Source organism: Leuciscus leuciscus (genome assembly GCF_965113295.1).
Source record: "Leuciscus leuciscus genome assembly, chromosome: 17".
In the NCBI taxonomy this organism is placed as follows: domain Eukaryota; kingdom Metazoa; phylum Chordata; class Actinopteri; order Cypriniformes; family Leuciscidae; genus Leuciscus; species Leuciscus leuciscus.
In genome coordinates, this window is record NC_138741.1 from 34,705,400 (window position 1) to 34,723,204 (window position 17,805).

At 40.0% G+C, this 17,805-nt stretch overlaps 1 protein-coding gene across 3 annotated transcripts in view; it reads right to left on the bottom strand.

Annotated features, from left to right (window-relative positions):
- Positions 1–11,910: 11,910 nt before the first annotated feature.
- The window catches only part of LOC309479465 (uncharacterized protein), a 44,632-nt gene continuing 38,737 nt past the window's right edge, over positions 11,911–17,805 (bottom strand). For 2 of the 3 annotated variants that reach the window (XM_082143633.1, XM_082143636.1), the window contains one exon: positions 11,911–12,286. The gene's annotated coding sequence lies outside the window, so the exon portion shown is untranslated. Of the gene's footprint in view, positions 12,287–14,751; positions 14,802–17,805 lie in introns of all 3 variants that reach the window. The other variant, XM_082143635.1, reaches the window with a different exon arrangement.

A 17,805-nucleotide genomic window follows, 5' to 3' on the forward strand; every position in this document is an offset into this window, starting at 1 on the left:
AGCTGTGGCATTGAAGCGCATGAGTCTCATTAATAGCCTCTGGCACCTGATTGGGACACAGTCTAAGTCTTTACTGTTCATGAGAGGTACCAATGGTTTGTGATCAGTAACCAATCTAAAGCCATCCAGTCCATACAGGTATTTATCAAACCGTTCACAGGCCCACACACTTGCCAGGCACTCCTTCTCGATTTGCGCGTACCTTTTCTCCGCGTCACTTAATCGCCTTGAGCAGTAGGCCACGGGCTTCCAGTTATCTCCGTGCTGCTGGAGAAGAACGCCGCCCAGCCCGTAGCTGCTGGTGTCTGCTGACACTATGGTGGGCTTGTTGGCATCGTAGAAGGTAAGTACCGGAGCTGTGGCTAGTGCAGTCTTTAGGTTCCTGAACGCCTCGCACTGAGCAGGTCCCCTCATCCACTCCTTGTCTCCTTTCAGTAGTTCGTACAGTGGGTGGGCCACTGTTGATAACTCTGGAATGAACTTGGCTAAATAATTAACCATCCCTAAGAATCTTTTGAGTTCTGTTGTGTTTTGTGGTTGTGGAAAGTTCCCTATTCCTGCGACTTTAGTTGGGTCTGCCCTGACACCTGCCTCATCGATTAGATGACCCAAGAAGCGAACCTGTCTCTGTTTGAATTTGCACTTTGCCTGGTTCAACTTGAGCCCTGCTTTCTCAATGACCTTCAACACCTCAGCCAGTCGTCGGTCATGTTGCTCCTCTGTCTCTGCGTGAATCAAAATATCATCCATAAAGATCTCTGTCCCTTCTAGGCCAGCCAGAGTTTCCGACATTTTCCTCTGGAAAATTTCGGGAGCACTTGTAATTCCGAAAGGAAGACGGCGGAAAGCATATCTCCCAAACGGAGTGATAAAAGTGGTGAGCATCCTGCTCTCCTCGTGCAGAGGGATCTGATCAAATCCACTTGCTGCGTCCAGTGACGTGAACACTTTTGAACCGGCGAGCTTTGGCATTATTTCCTCCACTGTGGGCAGGACATACTTCTCCCGTTTCACAGCTCTGTTCAGTTTCCTGAGGTCTGCACAGAGACGGACCTCTCTCTTATTGGGTTTGAGCACCGGGACCATAGCAGCGCACCAATCTGTCGGCTGTATTACTTTTTCAATTATGCCCTCATCCTCCATGCGCTGCAGTTCCTTTTTTACCAGCGGTACCAGTGGCAGGGGTATCCGCCTGGCTGTCGGCACTGCATATGGCTGGGCATCGTCGCGCAGGGCTATTCTGACTGGCTCAGTTTTCAATAATCCGCTTGATCCAAACACACCACTGACCTCACCCATCCTTTTCACTAGCCCCATTTCCACTGCCTCCTCGCGGCCCAGTAAACAGCTTTTTCCATCTGTCACATACACCTTAAGGGAGTACTTTCTCTCCTTATAGCTGGTGGTACCCTGGAACATGCCTATGCAGCTGAGATCTGGTCTGTAGGCTCTAGTTTCATTTTAGGAGTCATCTTTTTAAATGTCTCTTTATCAATAATGGTAGCGTCGGCTCCTGTATCAATTTTAAAGGTTACTACCACATTGTTTACAGGTAAGCCTACAGTCCATGTATCCACATTATCCTCCCTGTCAACTGCTCCAAGGAAGTATGTCTGTCCAGGCTGTTCGCTTGTGACTTCTCTCACTGCTTTAGAATGACATTTACGTTCCCAATGTCCTCCTTTGTGACACTTATTACACTTGCTTTTTAATGCAGGACAATGTCTTTCATCAGAATGTTGTGGCTTACCGCACCTCCCACACTCCTCCTTTGTGTTGGGTCCATGGCTGTTGTTCTCTCGTCGCTGACTCTTTTTTCTATACTGTCCAACCTTCCCTTTGACATCATTAACATTGGCCAGCTGAGCTTCCGGCCGATTGGTTTGAAGGTTGACCTGCCGCGTTATCGCCTCTGTCTGACGCACACTTTCAATCACTTGCGTCAACGTCAGGTCTGCTTTGAGCTGGAACTGATGGGAAAGTTCCTTGTCCGCTATTCCTACCACAAGACGATCCCTTATGTGTTCATCTCTTGTAGCCCCAAATTGACAGTGCTCTGCTAATTCATATAATGTCCTGATGTACATTTCCGCCGTTTCCCCGGATTGCTGATTCCGTTGGTAGAAACATGCGCGCTCGTGTATGATGTTGCGTTGTGGAATAAAGTAGTGGTCAAATTTTTTCATGACAACTTCAAATTCCTTCTTTTCATCTTCCGCTGCAAACTCAAATGAACTGAATATCTTTTCAGCTTCACTGCCCATCGCGTAGATCAGCGAACTTACTTGAATCTCGCCATCATCTTTGTTTAACACTCTGGCCATTCGGTTGGGCTCTCAAACTTAAACTCTCTCTGTGGGCTAAACTTCGCCATGTCTTCTGTAACGTTACGGACACACAGGCTATTCTGACACCATGTAATGTCTATATATGTCCTTTACAGGCATCTATCAATACTTTAAAGACAACGACTCGTGAGTTCTCTCTGTGTTCGGTTTATTAGTTTTCCAGCATGAACAACAACTCAAAACATCCCGTCTATATCTCTTCTTCGGCTCCTCCTTCCCGACTAGAACAACGACACCTCTCAGTCACTACCTGTCATTACAAATATTAATAATTATTCTAATTATTATTTCTAAATATCTTCAAATGCATCCTATTTTTGCCAGCGATGAAGATCTTTATTAGTTGAACATCTTCGTATGCTGTCTGTGAATGAATGATTCCACAGGATGATATATTCGATTTCATTTCACTCAGGTAATACATTTTACAACCAAACAGATTATTACGCCACGATAGCACTACTAGAAAGTATGACATTACCCGTTTTTTGGACATATACATTAATTTATACATTAAATAAGCTACCATTGTTCACAGTTTATGAACACCCGCCATCCCGCGGTAGTTTGTGTGTATTGTTGCGCAGTGGCGTGCGAACTCGACTTGAAAACGAATGCCTTTGCCTGCCGTAGACACAGTTAACCAGTTTAAACATGCTTGCAGAAATATACATTTGATTATATTTTGGAGAACAGACAGAAGAAGATCCGGTGATGTACTTTTGTTTGTTTTTTTGTGTTCAGATGTTCAGTAGCAGTCATGAGCGCGAGCACATGTGGAGAGTTTTAACTCTTTCTTCTCTGTGTCAATTACATGCCTTTGAATGCAACACTCTGCAGATTCACTTTATTTCTACATGTCTAATAATCCAAATGTAGTTGTATAAGTTACTATTATACAAACCAAAGGACAGGCAATGATTTTCGGGCTACAGATGGCAGAAATAATGCTTGTCTCTTCTGTTTTTTTTTGCAAAGATAGCCTATCTACTTATGATAATAATAATAGTCACTTAAAAAAAAAAAAAATCATTTTATATATATGACGACTTCAGATGCAAAAGCCTCTAAGTACCATCTGAAATTTTCTACTAAAAGAGCATTTTTATCAAGCTTGTATGTTTATGTTCAGTTATTTCACTTAAATGGCAATGAAAAGTACCTATTAATTGTCATTAAAGTGAAATTACTGAACTTAAATATACGAGCTCGATAAAAATGCTTGTTTTAGAAGAAAGTTTCAGATGGCACTCAGAGGCTTTTGCATCTGAAGTCTTCATATATATATATATATATATATATATATATATATATTATTACTTTTACTTTTACTTTGAGTAAATATTTCTATAAGTACTTGTACTTTTACTTGAGTACAGTTTTTGGATACTCTACCCACCTCTGGTTAATTGATGCACATGATGTTGTATAACGTTAATGGTCACCGAATATAACCACAAAATGGCGTTAACTGTTATCTACATCACAAGAGAAATGGACGAATCAGTCATATAAAAAAGTTATTCAGTAAATCGCTTTGGACAAAAGCGTCTGCTTTGGCCTGTTAAATAACATATAGATAATAGATGGACAATAACGAATGTCACCCATAACATCTATAACTAATGGTTGCCCTTTTCATTTTTCTTTCCTCATAGGTTCAAATACTAATAGCTGGACTGAAGTGGCACTACACCATGCCTAACGACAAAGGTAAGCCATGTAGCTATAGTGTAATTTAGATTAAAGTCAAATATTGAAAGCAACACATTGACCGTAAGAGAGAATAAAATAATAAATTACCCTTGTGTAATACCTATACTGTCATATTATTATTTCAATGAACAGATAAGAGCAATTAATTTGTGTTTTATTGTATATCTGCATTAGGGGTGTCCCCGACTATGGATTTTCATAGTCGAATCAGAATCGTCAAGTCTTGCCTATAGTCGACTAATAGTCGAATCATGTGTATGGGGGCGGGGCTTTAACATTTCAAAGCCGCGATGTACAGAAAATCACACAAAGATATAGAAGAAAATGTATAAAAACATTTTGGATCAATAAAACTAAGAAATAACATTAATAACTCCAGAAAGTCCACACTGCAGACAGGATTTACATTTCACATGCAAAAAAAAAATTTAATCGGCTAAATTACCTGTGCGAGCAGGCTCTAAGTACAGCACAACATCGATGCACCGAAAAAATAAACAATTAATTAAATATGAACAGAATATACCTTTCTAATAAATAAAAATACAAAACGAAATAAATCAGAATCACGTCACAAGATGAGGAGCAAATGTGTGCAAAATGCCTAAAGTGCAGGGGAACATAATATTCAAAACACAAGCCACAAATAGTTAGATTAGATAACCCTGACAGATCAATGAATACAATTAAAATAAAGAAATTATTAAAATAACGATAGTAGCCAGAATTTTCAACTTTGTCTTTTTAACTGCAGAAACAACAATAAATGCTAAACTGGAGTCGCAGTCTTTTTAGCTAAACATGTTCACAGCATCCAAAAATCTAATTAGAACCGGCTGAAAAGTTTTGAAATCACTTGTACCCGATACCTGATCGAGAGAACAAATCCAGTCTTTCACTCTGTCTGTGTCCGCTGGAGTCTTTTGTGCGCGCGGATAAAATACACTCTAAAACACTTAACGTGAAAAACGTTTAACGACTCAATCTCCTAAAATAGTTAAATTAAGGAAAACCATGATCGCACTTCTGCCGGCCAACGTTAACAAGTTGGTTTTCCACGGGACATTCTAAAATGCTTAACGTGAAAAAAGCTTTTAAAACGCTTAAAGGCACTTTAACGTGGCTTAATGTACACAGTAGCCTACACACTTTATGTGCAGAGAAGCAGATGAACCCAGAATAGGTTCCTCCTATATTTTTTATTTAACTATTTTAGGAGATTGAGTCGTTAAACGTTTTTCACGTTAAGTGTTTTAGAATGTATTTTATCCGCGCGCACAAAAGACTCCAGCGGACACAGACAGAGTGAAAGACTGGTTTTCCTGATGCTAAATCCAGCCTTGGAGAATATCCTTTCTGATGGTGTACATGATCCACACTTTAGATTTTCTTATCCCAGACATTGTTAAAGATTTAAATCCTTGCCGCGAAGACGCTCCTCTGTCGGTCACGGATTGAAAGTGAAACTTAAATCTGTCACGGGGTGTTTGGATTTATTCACGCCCGTTAAAAAATATTTAGAAAGCTTCTTTCTTTGCACATTTTTATATACAGCATTATCATAATAGGCTGAATATTAACGTATTGACAGAAAACCGGTAGTTCTATGTGAAATCAGACATTGAGCGCCCTCATATAGCCAAAGTGGCATGATCCTCGTTTCATAACACCTCAGCGAAGATTCGAGCGTGAGATCGGTAGTCGAATCAGGCTCCTCCAATCGAAGCATCGAATCTTCGACTATTCGGGGTCACCCCTAATCTGCATATCATTTTTTTCTGTTTTGTTTGGATAGAAAGAAATCAATGGCCGACACAAGTTACTTGTGTCTGTTAAAATATGTGTACTGACAAAAAAAAAAAAAAAAAAAAAAAAAAAGACAGGTATTTGCCTCATATATGTACAATATGTATTTGATGAACTCTTAAAGCCTATCTTCGTGAAAAAAAGGTTAAATATTATTTTTAATGGCATTCATGTGCAATGGGGAGAGTAATACAATATGTTCCTATGAACCACAGCGTGTTTAACACACAAACGATAAGTTCAGTTCAATTAAAGGACAAGTTCGGTATTTTACACTTAAAGCCCTGTTTTCAGATCGTTTCTGATGAAATACAATGGTTAAGATTGAAATTTGGACAAATGCTGCTGGCCCGAGAATTTTCGGTTTCTGTGGTAGCACCCCCCCCACCTCCACAATCGTAGTTTTTGTCCAACTCCATTGACTTGTATTGGATGAAAAACTACGATAAAACCTGTTTGAAAGCATCTTTTGCAGCGATTTTTGTGTGAGCATATCAGTGAACACCCCTGACCACTCGGTGAGTTTCACGTCTTTGTAAACGAAAGTTTAATGCGTTTTAGGAAGGATTATTCCAGTGCACCTATGCAACCATTGTGGAGGTGGGGGGGTGCTACCACAGAAACCGAAAATTCTCGGGCCAGCAGCATTTGTCCAAATTTCAATCTTAAGTTACCATTGTATTTCACCAGAAACGATCTGAAAACAGGGCTTTAAGTGTAAAATACCGAACTTGTCCTTTAAGTGAAATTAACAGTTTTGTTTTGATTGCTGGTAGCTTTATTCCTTACCCGTCGAAGTTTATGGTTTGAATCGATCTGCCATGTTTTCTGTTTGTTTGTGTTTGTGTTTGTTCTTTGCATCTTTTATCCACACTAGTTCACTTTCTGTTAATTTCTGTTCAAAGCTTCCATGCAGGATCTGGGTGATTGCTGTGTGAAAAAAGGGCACGCGATTTAAACTCGCGAGGGGAAGTGCGATTATTCCGGGGAGTCGGATTTTGGGCGGATTTCCGAGTGGGCGGGTTTTGGTGAGCTTTTGGGCTGGAAATCCCTGTCCCAATCTGGCAACACTGGGCGAGGACAGTCTGCGCAATGAAAGCACGTTGCAGAAGCCGAGGGAAACGCTTTATAAAGCAGCTTTCTGCCATTGGAACTCATTCTCCTTCACCGACGATCTCCTTCTCTTCGCTGAGACTCTCCGAGAACTGAAGCATCAGACAGCAGATCCAGCGATCTCTCCTCGATAATAACACTGAGCTCAATATGCCTTTACCGGACTCTATACCTGAAACACCTGTAACCCGGCCAGCTTTGTCTGTTTCACAGATACTGCAGTGGTTTGCTTGTGTCAGTGGTTTGGTTTCAGCTGGATTTCAATGCTCGTCTTCTCCAAAGCTACGGCTCATCGCACAGCTCTTTTCGACAGCAAACATGATCGGTTCAGGTGTACTTCACTTGGTGGAAGTGTTCTCATCTGAGTTTAGCTGGATGAACCTGATTTCAGCTGTGAACCAAATTGGATGTGGTGTGATTCGGGAGTTCAGAGGATTTCAGCGTTTGACCAGAGCAGCTCAACAAGCCGATGACAACATAATATAATGCGGTGAGATCCAGGCAGTCGAGGAAACTGAGGAAAGATGGAAATGAATAATCACTAAACAATAACGAATGAAAAGAAAAAAAATAACTAAGGAAAAATAAAACTTTTTTTTTATATTTTAATGTTGTACTCAAATGACTGAATGTGACACTTCTCTGGTCCAGTATGTCTGTATAAACTGGCTTCAGAAACTACAGCCGTTTGAACAAACTTCAGTATCACTGAAGTTCAACAGAAGATCCTTCAGTTTGCATCGTCGTCTTTCATCTATCATCTTCAAGAGCGAATGTGATGGGACTGTTTTCCAGAAAGTTCCTGACAGTTCTTGACAGGGGCGTCAGACAGGGGGTAATAGTGGAACTGAGTAACGGGCCCTTGGCGAAGGGGGGGGCCCCACAAAGATATATTGATGGTGTTGTGAGGGGCCCACCCCTTGGTTCTGTGACTGGGGCCCAACATTTGGTGCTACGCCCCTGGTTCTTGAGATCTAGCTGTTAGGTTGGTGTAGAGTTGATAAATGTTGCTAGCCCTTTAAGGTTGGGGTTACATGGGAAGGTGGGTGTGGTCCGGTTGGACCGGCGGGAGTGTAGAACAGGAGAAACAAAATAAAAAAGACGTAACACGTTCGGTTGTTAAACCTATCCTGCGTTGTGTCAGTTATTGAGAAATCTACATGGTGTCAGAAGTGATCGAACATGGCACAAGGTCTCCGCCGTATTGATCCATTAATTTTCGACGAGCACATTGCTGACAACTGGAGCAAATTCGAAAAAGAATGGCGCATATATTGCAATGCTGGTCTATCAGACAAATTGAAGAAGGTGTAGGCGTACACTCTGCTGAATTTAGCGGGCCCCGACGCGGTGGAGAAATCCGAGGCTTTCACATTTGCCGAGGGAGAGGACAGAGAAGATCCCGATGTATTACTGCAGAAGTTTGCTGAACTCTGCTTGCCTACAAAGAACATTATAATGGACAGACACGTCTTCAACATGACTAATCAAAAACCTGGTGAGTCCATTCAGTCGTATGTTTCCACACTAAAATTACTCGCAAAAAAATGTGACTTTGGAACTTTAAATGACGAGCTAATACGTGACCGCATAGTCTGCGGGATTGAAAGTGACGGTGTGCGGAAACAGCTGCCAATGTATGCTTGTTATATGAGCAATCTGAAAAGAGCACTGAAGCAATGAAGGGGAAAGTCATGGCAGAGCGTGCAGTGCGATCCGCCAAGCATCTGCTCGAGAAGTGCCATAGATTCAGGCTGCTTTACTCCACCTGCGTAACCTTCCACGCGCTGACCTGCCATCACCTGCCCAACTGCTCCTCTCCAGGCGTACGAGAACTTTTCTTCCTGAGCTGAAAGACAGACTGATGCCCTCTGTATGCTGCAACGTCAAGGCAGTGCTTACCAGGAGGAGAAAGGAAAGCAAAGCATACTATGACCGCAATGCCCACACCCTTCCACCCTTACAACAGGGTCAGACAGTAAGGATGCAGATGGCTCGCGGTTTCGACAAACTGGCAGTTGTACAGGGCCATGCTGCTCAACCTAACAGCTATGTGGGGACCTCTCAGGGCAGACAGTACATAAGAAATCGACGTCTCCTCCTCCGTGTTCAAGAGCCTGCGCCCACTGAATGTTCAGAAGATGATTATAGACCACTTCCACCAGCGTGACCTCTTACAACCCTCCTGTCATCTACAGTGTTACCATCTCAGAGCGAAGCACCTGCCACTGGTGATGTTGCTGCAACTGCCCAGCCTGTAGTGACTCGTTCAGGGAGAGTTAGCCGTCCTAACCCACGTTATCAGGACTATCTCACTGGTTAAGGATACCCTTTCTATATATTACATGTTATACTATCCTTATTCACATGTTCAGTTGGTGAATGTTAGCTTAAGGGAAGGGATGTAGAGTTGATAAATGTTGCTAGCCCTTTAAGGTTGGGGTTACATGGGAAGGTGGGTGTGGTCCGGTTGGACCGGCGGGAGTGTAGAACAGGAGAAACAAAATAAAAAAGACGAAACACGTTCGGTTGTTAAACCTATCCTGCGTTGTGTCAGTTATTGAGAAATCTACAGTTGGAAAACTCCTTGTAATGGTTGATTCAGTCTGTAACTCAGAACACGTTTGGACAGCAGTCAGTCTGATGTGGTTTGCCTAATGCTGATCGATTTCATTGGTGTGAAGTTCACTGTGAACGGAAAAGGGAAAAGAAACTGTATTTCACTGCAAATATTTCATTCCCTCACAATGGCTCTTATTCTGACATCTTGTCTCGTATCGAGACCTTCTTAATGACACATTCAGTCAGTCTGCAGTTTCTTTTGTGCTTAATCCAGTGTTAAGTCTGAATATTTATGGAAAACTTTGTAAAAGGTAGGTTAAATACACGCAGAGAACAGATGAATATGATGGTAAGTAGAATAAGAAGGTAAGATGATTTTATCCAAAGTTTGCAACTTTCTTCTGTGGAACAAAAGACCCCATTCAGCAAACCCAGATCCATCACTCGTTCTCTCGGGGAAGAACAATCATTTCAACAACAGTATTTTGTTTACTTTAATGAACATTTGGCACATAATGTGTTTCTCAGCGTGTGTGTGTGTGTGTCTGTCTTGTTTCTTCTTCAGTGACGAGGAACATTATTGACGGGAAACTTCCAGAAGCTTCTGTGAGCATCGACCAGAAACATCACAAAACATCTTGAAGAGCTTTAATCTGGAAGAAGATCGGCAGAGACCGTAACTAAACCCCTGAGAAAGATAATCTGTGTTATTTGGTTTACTCTGTGAGATTTGTGTGTGTTTTCTAGCTGACATTGAGGAGCTTCTGGAGCATTTGATTGAAGAGTTCATCAGTTCTCTCTAGATTTCTACCAGCACGAGTTTGACTTCAACATCAACAGTATCTCAGCATTATAAAGTACTTGAAACACTGAAATCAGTGCATAAAGACCCTCATGTATCCCATAATCAGTTCTTCTCACTGTCCACAGTATAAGATTCAAACCATTATCCAACAAAAGAAATATAAACACATTCAGTACAAGCGCTACATAGCTCATGACAAACAGGTGTGTGTCCCACTGAGAACCTGTAATATGTTTATTAATTCCCCTAAAATCCCAGTCACACGAACCATCATTTGATCCATCAGTAAACAGCCTCTCTCCTGTTTCAACCCAAGCACTTCTTATAAAATATTTGCATATTAGAGTTTTGAGTTTTATGAGTACTTCCTGTAATCAGCAGTTTTATTATTGCCTTCCTTTATATTCATTTACCTCTTCCCTTTCTGCATCTTTTTTTTTTTTTTTACTCATTTACAATTCTATGTAAGGATTATTCAATTCAATTTGATGGAATTTTACTATTATTTGAAATGCGTAAATCAAAAACATAACATTTTTTAGTGTAGTTTTAGACTTCCAGTAGAGTTTATGAAGCATGAGTGATTCCAGCCACTTCAGCACAAAACTCTGAGTGTCACAGATTTAACATCCGGACATTTGTGACTTGTTTGTTTTTGCAGCTTCGGTTCATGGCTTATAACGCTTTAACAAAGACTTTATGGCACTCTAGGTGTCAGTGGCCAGGGCCACCAAAGAGTCTTAATCACCACTGTGGACAGACTTCGTTTCAAAGTTGAAGACAGAATCATACATCCCTCCTGAAACAACTCTACTTCTGTCACTGATTCATGCGCGTGAGCTTCAGACTCCACATCATCATCATCATCATCATCATCATCATCATCATCACTCCGAGTGGCATGAGAGAAGAAACTCTAGCAGGGTTTGGGAGATCCATCGGTTGCTCTGGCTGAAATAACACTATATTGGGACTGGAGAGGGTGCTCAAAGCTCCTCAGATCATATAACTTGGTGGAAAAATTAAAGAAATGATCATTGAATGATCAAACGTAATGCACACATAAGAATGTAGCTTTTTTTTAATTTTTTTTTTATGTGCATACTTTCAACCCCAGTGATGTTCTGTGTGATTACAAATAAACAAATATATGCGACTGAATAAGCACATTTGTCTTTTTTTGTGAAATAATGGTAAATACCACTTTATTTCTCTGATTAATGTGCAATCCTGACACAAATTAGTTATCATTGTATCACTTTTTATTGTAAAACATCAGTGCTTGTGTTTTAAATCTAAGCAGGGTTTCTGCAGCCATCTTCAAATCTAATTTAATGCTTTAAATGCCATTTTTAATGTCATACACTTACAGCCATCTAGTGGCTTTGATGTATTCGTCGTGTGACTGTATGCACCGAACAGTGACGTCCGTACCGTACATTTCGGGACGAATACATGTACCTACCGTCGCACCCCTACTATAAATGGTTAATGGTAATGTTAATGAATTGTAACCATTCGGTTTGACGATGATGATTTAGAAACGGCTCACGAGACAGCTTAAAAAGTCAACTTTTATTTGCAGACATAAAAATGTCAAATTCAATCAGCCTGAACTTTTAAAGGCTGAAAATTAATCTGTAAAATTCAAGTGCTAAAGAAATTGAACAGTTGTAACTTTGTAAATAAGAGAATGCATGTGCCTTAATTCACTCCCTTTTAGTTTCAACTCCGACTCAAGATTTCTCAGACGAGTCTGTGGGCTTCAACGGTTTCTGATTCTCTCTCCACCAGAGTTTTGGCCATGATAACAGCAGGAGGAGCTGAAGAAACTCCAGAACTCAGGAAGACACGCATTAAGAGTTTGATGAAGAAAAGCATCAAGTCGTTGCTCCTCACTTTTGTCATGCAGAGAGAAATCTGTCAGCAGCATCAACTGCAATAGACAAACACAAAAATAAAGTCTATATATAAAAAGTATATATATACACACATACACACGTCACACTGGTACAGGATATTGATGTAAATTTGTTTGTACAATCTGAGTTTGAACACGAGGAAGACTTAATGCATATAAAATATGTAACATCTGATTATTTACCGTTTATGCCCATATCATACTCTCTAAGCAAACACATTTAAAAAACAAATTTAAACTAATCTTCAAAATGTTAAGATCATAGCAAGTGTGTGTGTGTGTGTGTGTGTGTGTGTGTGTGTGTGTGTGTGTGTGTGTGTGTGTGTGTGTGTGTGTGTGTGTGTGTGTGTGTGTGTGTGTGTGTGTGTGTGTGTGTGTGTGTGTGTGTGTGAGAGAGAAAGATACAGAGAAATTTGCCATTTGTGCAAATACTGTAAAGCAGAATAGAGTATAAGAGAGAGGAAACAGTCAATGACTGTAAAACATCAGATTGATCAGAGATGCATCAGTAGAAGGGAGACAGACGGCATCAAATACAACATTTTACATTACAGTTTTTTTTATTCGCTTTGGTACTATTTTCACAAGTCAGGTGTACATTTTCAAAACTCAAAAATCCAAACTGATCACACGTGTAACACAGCTAGTCATTCTTTCAAAACCTGATCTCATGCTTTCATTACAGTTATACACATTTCAGTCCACATAACCATAGTTTCAAACACAAGATTATTGTAATATGTAATGAGAACATTTGGTTTAATCACAGAAACACAACAGTATGATCTTATTTCAATTTAGTACTTTTAACAATCAGTTCATTCAACAGCAAACAATGCAAGATACATGTTTCAAATCACAGTTGTTGCTGAATTACAGTAATACAGGCTATGCCACATTAGAAAATACATGTGCATAACCTAACTTATGTAATTGAATCCATAATGTTTGTAATAGCATCTATCCAGTGTGTTATCAAAAGGTGTGATGAAGCACAGCCATGAGGTTCTGTGCTAGAACAGAGTTTGCTGGCAATGAATACAGTAAATGATTTTGACTATTTGACTGAATATACTGTAGTGGACCTTTACAGATGAAGGCTGAGGTACAGTAATGTAACTACCATGTCTCTACCATGTTTACAGTATCACATGGCATACATACATAGTTTTTTTTATTCGCTTTGGTACTATTTTCACAAGTAAGGTGTACATTTTCAAAACTCTTAGTGCTAATATCACAACAGATCATCAAAAGTGCACTTTTTTCAAACATTTCATCATGTTTTCAATTGTGTTAGCACAATACACAAAATCACACAGTATCCTTTTCACAACACAAAATAAGTGTTTCGTCTACATACATGTTTCATTCACAGTCACTGCCTTTCATAAAGCTCTTACTATCAAACCTTTGATTTGCATCTCTTCTTGTTCAGTTTAATACATTTGTCTATGATTTAATCCAAATGATCTTAATGGTTAATCAATGAATCATTTGGTACACCTATAGATATTGATTCAATACACTATAGAACTTGTTTGCAATTTCTGATATGGATAACCAAATGTAATGAATTCTTTTTACATAAGTGATTTATAGATAACCACCATGATGTTCAAAGTGTGTGCACACGTGTGTGTGTGTGTGTGTGTGTGTGTGTGTGTGTGTGTCTGAGAGAGAGAGAGAGAGAGAGAGAGAGAGAGAGAGAGAGAGAGAGAGAGAGAGAGAGAGAGAGAGAGAGAGAGAGAGAGAGAGAGAGAGAGAGAGAGAAAACAGTCAATGACTGATGCATCAGTAGAAGGGAGACAGATGGCATCAAATACAGCATTTTACATTACAGTATGCAATACTGTAAACAGATTACCATGGTAGAGACTGCCGAATTACTGTAACTCAACCTTCATCTATAAAGGTCCACTACTGTATAGATTCAGTCAAATGGTATAGAGTGAAATCATTTACTGTATTGCCAGCAAACTCTGTTCTAGCACAGAACCTCATGGATGTACTTCATCACACCTTTTGATAACACACTGGATAGATACTATTACAAACATTATGGATTCGATTACTTCTAATGTGGCATAGCCTGTATTACTGTAATTAATTCAGCAACAACTGTGATTTGAAACATGTATCTTGCATTGTTTGCTGTTGGATGAACTGATTGTTAAAAGTACTAAATTGAAATAAGATCATACTGTTGTGTTTCTGTGATTAAACCAAATGTTCTCATTACATATTACAATAATCTTGTGTTTGAAACTATGGTTATGTGGACTGAAATGTGTATAACTGTAATGAAAGCATGAGATCAGGTTTTGAAAGAATGACTAGCTGTGTTACACGTGTGATCAGTTTGGATTTTTGCACTAAGAGTTGTGAAAATGTACACCTGACTTGTGAAAATAGTACCAAAGCGAATAAAAAAAAACTGTAAGTTGTGTGTTTGTGCATGTGTGTGTGTTAGGGCTCACCTCTTCATATCTTTTTTTTTTTTTTGCATGCCACGTTTTATACAATTGCTCTATGAGACAGAGAGAGAGAGAGAGTGAGTGTGAGAGAGTGAGTGTGTGTGTGTGTGTGTGTGTGTGTGAGTGTTAGTGAGTGAGTGAGTGAGTGAGTGAGTGAGTGAGTGAGTGAGTGAGTGAGTGAGTGAGTGAGTGAGTGAGTGAGTGAGTGAGTGAGTGAGTGTGTGTGTGTGTGTGTGTGTGTGTGTGTGTGAGAGTGAGAGAGTGTGAGAGTGAGTGAGTGAGTGTGTGTGTGTGTGTGTGAGTGAGTGAGTGAGTGTGAGTGAGTGAGTGAGTGTGAGTGTGTGTGTGTGTGTGAGTGAGAGTGAGAGTGAGTGAGTGAGAGTGAGAGTGTGTGTGTGTGTGTGTGTGAGAGAGAGTGTGAGTGAGTGTGTGTGTGTGTGAGTGTGAGTGAGAGAGTGGGAGTGAGAGTGAGTGAGTGGGAGTGTGTGAGATAGTGGGAGTGAGTGATTGAGTGGGAGTGAGAGAGTGAGAGTATGTGTGTGAGTATGTGTGTGTGTGAGTGTGAGTGAGTGAGTGAGTGAGTGAGTGTGTGTGTGTGTGAGAGTGTGAGTTAAAGAGTGTGTGAGTGTGAGTGAGTGTGTGAGTGAGTGAGTGTGGGTGAGTGTGAGTGAGTGAGTGAGTGTGAGAGTGTGTGTGTGTGAGAGAGAGAGAGTGTGAGTGAGTGTGTGAGAGTGTGAGTGAGAGAGTGGGAGTGTGTGTGTGAGTGTGAGTGAATGTGTGAGAGTATGAGTGAGAGTGAGTGAGAGTGTTTGAGATAGTGGGAGTGTGTGATTGAGTGTGAGTGCGAATCAAGGTTATTATAGTTTTGCTTTTTTAAATTAGTTTTTATTTTAATGTCGTTTTCAGTTTTGCTTTAAATTTCAGTTTAGTTTTAGTTAGTTTCATTAATGGTTTTGTTAGTTTTAGTTTAGTTTTTATTTTGCAAACACATTTCTATTTAGTTTTTATTTTATTTAGTTTGAGTTTTAGTAAATGTAGTTTAGCAGAGCAAACAGAACACTTCCAGTGTAGACCAAAGCGAGACGCTTAATTTCAGCAAAGTTTAATGTTTGCCCAGATTACAGTTAACTCTTGTGCAGATATCTTAATAATAAAAATAAAATAATGGTTTGAGATTGAACAAAGCACCAAATAAATGGAACTTAAAAGTATACAAGAAAAAACTATGAAAAATTCTGACAAACTAATTCAGACAAACTAATTCATATTAAAGATGAAATCTTAAACATGCCTAGTTTACTTTTTTCAGCTGTAAATGTAGCAGAGTGACTGGTACATTAAATAAAAAAAATTTTTTTTTAAAACTCAATTCATCAGACTACAGCCAACACAACCTGCTGTGAAGCATTTCAGTTTGACCCAGAATCTGATCCAGATGGAGAAGCAACGGATGAAGAAGTTGCAACTCAGCGGCTCCAGCAGGACGTTTCCGAATGGTTAGTTTAAAATATTATGTCTGGATACGGTACTTTATTCGGATGGTTTACAGTTATCATCATGTAGCTAACGCGAACCTACTGTTGCCTTTTCATGAGAGATCTGTAACGTCTGTATTTATCTTATTACAATTACATCAAGCTCTGCGATCTTGAAATGCGGATATCGTGCGCGCCATATAACCAACAGGAAACGGTTATCCAAATAACAAAGAAATGTACAACACTCGCGTTACAGTATGTGTAACTTGATGCTGTCTACCTTTACATTAGCGCAAGTAACTGCATAGCTAATGTGACAGCCACATTCTACGTGTAACAAGCTAGGTAACCATAAACAGTAAAGCAACACACTTATATATAATTTGTTGACTTACTTGTCCGACATTCAGCAAGCCCAGCTCTGTATTGACCATTCGATGTACATTTGTACATCCAATTATTGAGCAATTATTATGCTTCGCTCGCTCAAAAGCCATGATATCTCTCGTGGACAAACTAAAATCGCGCGCGCGCGCGTTCTACTTCCTTGCTCATTTTCTCATGGGCGAGAAATATTCTCTGGGCGGGCAAAGCAGAGAAAGGGGAGGTAACATTTCTCCTTATGACGTCATAAGGAGGAGATTCAAGATCAGCCCGGTTGAGCTTCCATTTTCTCAAAGGCAGAGAAAAATAGCAAAAGCTCGATTTACACCGATTAAAATTTTTTGAAACTTGGGGACCATACCATATACAGGCTAGGGGAACTCATATTAATGTTAAAAAACCTCAGAAAGTGGAAATTTCATGTCATGGGACCTTTAAGGTGTGAACATAAACCGACCCAAACGGACATTTTGGCATAATGGTGTGTGTTATTGTTCGTTCAAGCGCGAAAGAGAATTCGATTCCGGTGCGTTGTCTGTGCACACGATATTGTTGCGCGTCTTTCTGCGCGTCGTGTGTGATAAACAAATACGAAAACGTTTATTTATTTTTGCTAATTATTATTTTATTTCAGTAAAATTTTCAGTAACTGTTGTTAGTTTCGTTTAGGTTTAGTTTTTCATTTATTATGATTTTTATTTTATTTTTTCAGTTTACGAAAATGTTTTTTGACCAATAGTTTTAGTCTTAGTTTCAGTTTTCGTTTATGAAAATAACCTTGGTGCGAATATGAGAGTGAGAGTGTGTGTGTGTGTGTGTGTGTGTGTGTGTGTGTGTGAGTGTGAGTGAGTGTGAGTGAGTGGGAGTGTGTGAGTGTGTGAGTGAGTGAGTGAGTGAGTGAGTGAGTGAGTGAGTGAGTGAGTGAGTGAGTGAGTGAGTGAGTGAGTGAGTGAGTGAGTGAGTGAGTGAGTGAGTGAGTGAGTGAGTGAGTGAGTGAGTGAGTGTGAGTGAGTGAGTGAGAGTGTGAGTGAGTGAGAGTGTGAGTGAGTGAGAGTGTGTGAGTGAGTGAGTGAGTGAGTGAGTGTGTGTGTGTGAGAGAGAGTGAGTGAGTGTGTGTGTGAGTGAAAGTGTGAGTGAGTGTGTGTGTGTGAGTGAGTGGGAGTGTGTGGTGAGTGAGTGAGTGAGTGAGTGAGTG